We start from the raw sequence: 3,936 nt of genomic DNA on the forward strand, positions 1-3,936 counted from the left end.
TTCTGCGGGGCACATGCGCAAGCTGGCAATTGTGGCGGCGGCTGCTGTAGAACTTCGTTAAATGACATATCTATTCGTCCGGTGCGCGCACCCACTGCTTCATTTCTTCGAGAGTTCCCCAGCACGGCGGCTATCCCCGGCTAACGTTGGTTCCCGCTGTTGTGGCCGGACAATCAGCCCGGATTTCAAATCTACAAGATGCAAAATTTCTCCTGCGTACACTCTTGGACAAGCCCTTTGCTGCGCCGCAAGGCAAAGCGCCCTAAAGCTCCCTTGACAAGCTAAGATGCAGCGCCGCTAGACAGCAGCGCCCAATGAAGAAGCATCGGCGAGCGACATGTCCAAACGTGCAGCAAATTGCTAGACAACCAGACGCCTGTTCCCCTTTCCTCCTGGAAATCGCCACGCACGGTAAACTTGAAGCGGGTGGCCAGCGCGGTCTCTGGTTGGACCTCTCGGACGGCCGTCAAGTGCTGGCTTTGTATTAAACCGTGTGAGTGACAACTGTTTCTCGGGGCTTTATAAGCCCCAACGCTGCTGCCTGGAAAGCGCCTCCGATCCACCGAGCCCAACCTACAAAGAGACCGACCCACCCTGAGCTGAATGCCGCTCACGAGGGGAGTGAGATGTGCTACGCGTCGGAGCCTCGCCGGACGTCGCCGGTCGAGAACAGTCGCGTTTGCTGTTAGCTCTCGGCCCCCGACCCGATCTTGTCGTGTATAATGACCTGTGCATACTGTATGAAATCAAATCCCTTTTGTTATTCTCACCGACGCCTGACTCGGAGTCTTCGCTACCGACTTGAGAGCTGGCACCACTCTGTCACAAAACGGGTGACGAGCGCTACGGGACCACCTCAAAGTCAACACATTGGATGGCAGCTACGGGACTGGCCGGCATCAGCTATCTCGGTGCGGTGAGTGCCTGAAGTTTACCTCGAACACCACACCTTCTTTGACACAGATTATAGTAGCTTAGGGAAGGATTTGGTGTTACATTGTGTTAACCTTGTGTGTTTCAGGCCTAGTGAGAGTGCTTTGAAAACCAGGGGATGCTGAAGGGGTAAACAGGGCAGTGTGTGAAATACTTGTGGGTGTCTTACTAGTAGCCTTATGGTAGCGTACGACAAGTATATTCAAAAAGGGCAAACAGCAAAAGGACAGTGTGAACGATGGAGAAGTACAAGGTCAAAGAACTTCTCCAAGTTTGTGAGGAGTTGGACATTGTGTTGGGCTCAACAAAAAGAAAGAATGCGATTCTTGAGGTCATGAGGACGGTGGACGTAACGGTTGAGGAAGCCTAAGAGGCGTGGGCTGATGTCAAGGAGAAGGAACGTCGCGAGCAGGAAAAGAAAGAGAAGGAACGTTGCGAGGAGGAAAAGAAAGAGAAGGAACGTCGCCAGAACAAGCTTAAAATGAAAGAGTTGGAGACCTGAAATAGCTCGCCGGCGCCTAGTCTCGGTTCTGATGGTCCAAGAATGCGTGATCAACTTCTACCCTTTGCCTACGGAGAGGATATGACCAAATACCTCGTGAAATTTGAGCACGTGTGCGAACGGAATGCATTGAGCGATCCCTCTGGGCACAGAATCTGTTAGCCTTGCTTTCCGGGAGGCATCGGACGTAATAACTTGCTTATCGAAAGAGGCGTTTGAGAGCTACAGTGACCTGAAGTGAGCGCTACTGCAAAAGTAGAAATTTTCGCCCGAAGCTTTCCGGCAGAGGTTCCGATATGTAAAAAAGGGCAAGGAGTCGGATGTTTACTTCCCGTTTCGTCTGAAAGACGACTTGGTAGAATGGCTGAAGGGCGAAGAGTTTTACGACGACCGCGATAGTCATCGAATGCATCGCGCTAGAGCAGTTCTACCGTAGCATTGAGGAGGGTGTCAGGCTCTGACTGACCGTTATCATTGAAGGTGAGTTTGGGAAACTTAACACAGAAGCCGCTGTGTTTGCAAACCTCCCGAACCTTTTTACCTACTTTTCTCAAATAGCTCAGAGCAGCTGTTCAAGAGTCAGGGCAAATCATTCTTCGGCGACGTGGCGTACATGGCCCTCACGCGATTAAAGCGCGCCAGCTGTCGAAGGAATTTGACTGTGCGTCGGTGAGCAAACAGCGGTGCGGCACACGGACCGATCAAGGTAACTTGAGTGGCGAGCAGGCACGGGAGATGTAGAGCTCGGAGGCTAGGCGAGCATGGCCCGGACGTGACTCGGAGTTACACGTGCAGTGCTAGCCGCGATATAGACACGATGCCGCAGTTGGGCGACGTGGGCTCCACACTCGGCCCGGTTTCCGCCAGCTGGCAGGAGCTGGCTGCATTAGAACGGGAAACTCCGGTCAGCGAGCAGCTGGAAGATTGCTGATAGCCAATCTGATGAAGAGCGTCAAACTGGGAGTGGAGAAAAAGTGGGTTTCAGTTTACGAGAAATCTGGCTTATTGTACCGCTGCTACACGGATAAGCAGGGTCGTAAATATGAGCAGCTTCTGATTCCTCGAGAATATCGCCGTCAGTTGCTGGAACTCGCGCACGAATATGCGTGGGCTGGGCACATTGACTTATACCCCTGTCACACGGGCACTTTCGATCCTCATTGAGTCAATGCTAATCGAACTCAATGCAGATCGACGGTTGTCACACGGCCACTTTCAAGCGCAATAGAGCTCGATTCTGCTTGACTCGATGCCGATTCCTCAAGAGTGCTTGAGGTTCCAAGCACAATCGAATGCACTCTCGCTCTCATGAAGGTATAAAAATAAACACAAGTTAATAAAACAAAACCACAATTGTTGTTGTTGTCATTGATTAAAATGTAATACAGAACATTTCTCATGTACTATGCCTGCTTATATGCAAACATTTGAAAATAATCTCTACACCAAGCTCCAAGCTACGCCGTCAGTGTAAACAAAAATGGCGTCCTCCTGGTCGTCGCCGCGGAAACTGGAGCGAGCGCGAGACAGCCGCTCTCACCGACTGCTGGCAGGACCGCCTAAATGATTTGCGGCGCCAGAAGAGAAACGCCGCAGTCTATGCAGAAATCGCGGAGGCGTTGCGGACCCTCGGGTTCCATCGCACAGCAGCAGAGGTGCGCCACAAGTTTAGAAACTTGACGCAGATACCGTAACGCAGATACGCAGATGTACCGATTTGGCTACGGATTTGGCTGCCGCTGCCCCCGACTGCACAGTGTTGCCGGACATCGCCATGTTATGACCGTCGGAGGAACATTTGGCGCCACCTAACACACATGAGGGAAACTTCTCAATGAGCATTGTAAATGCCCGTGTAGCACCGGATGTCTCGAGCGTGCTCGAAAATCTCGATGCAGATCGAGCTCAATGAGGATCGAAAGTGCCCGTGTGACAGGGGTATTACAAAAGACCAAGGCTAGAATGGCTCAGGAGTTTTATTGGCCGTATTGTTGAAAGGATGTCGAACAATTCGTGCGCTCTTGCCACACCCATAAGAGAGTCGGCCAATCCACTGACATGAGGAAGGCACCAATGAAATTGGTGCCAGTCAAAACAAAACCTTTTAGGCGAGTGGTAATCGATAGTGTAGGTCCTCTGCCAGAGACAACGAGCGGTTGTAGGTATGTTCTGACCGCCCTGTGTGTCGCGACCAAGTTCTTAGAGGCGGTACCTTTTAAGGAGCTAAATTCCTCCCAGGTCGTGGATGCTCTGCTCTCAATGGTCGCACGTGTCGAGTTCCCTTCCGAGATTCAGTGCAACAATGGCAGCGTCTTGAGCAGCTGCCCAACTTCTATTTTTCTGGAAAGATACGGCAATAAAGTGGCGCACAGTTCCGTCCATCACCCGCAATCTAACCCAGTAGAGCGAATGCACTCGGTGCTGAAGCGAATATTGAAAGCCCTGTGCTTTGAGCGTCTGACTGAGAGGCCTGCATTCCCGCCGCGCTGTTCGCCCTGAGG

At 51.8% G+C, this 3,936-nt stretch overlaps 1 pseudogene; it reads left to right on the plus strand.

Annotated features, from left to right (window-relative positions):
- The first annotated feature begins 1,171 nt into the window (after positions 1–1,171).
- On the plus strand, positions 1,172–1,896 carry LOC144119493 (uncharacterized; annotated as a pseudogene).
- The last annotated feature ends 2,040 nt before the right edge of the window (positions 1,897–3,936 follow it).

This window comes from Amblyomma americanum, chromosome 2, assembly GCF_052857255.1.
Source record: "Amblyomma americanum isolate KBUSLIRL-KWMA chromosome 2, ASM5285725v1, whole genome shotgun sequence".
Classification (NCBI taxonomy): domain Eukaryota; kingdom Metazoa; phylum Arthropoda; class Arachnida; order Ixodida; family Ixodidae; genus Amblyomma; species Amblyomma americanum.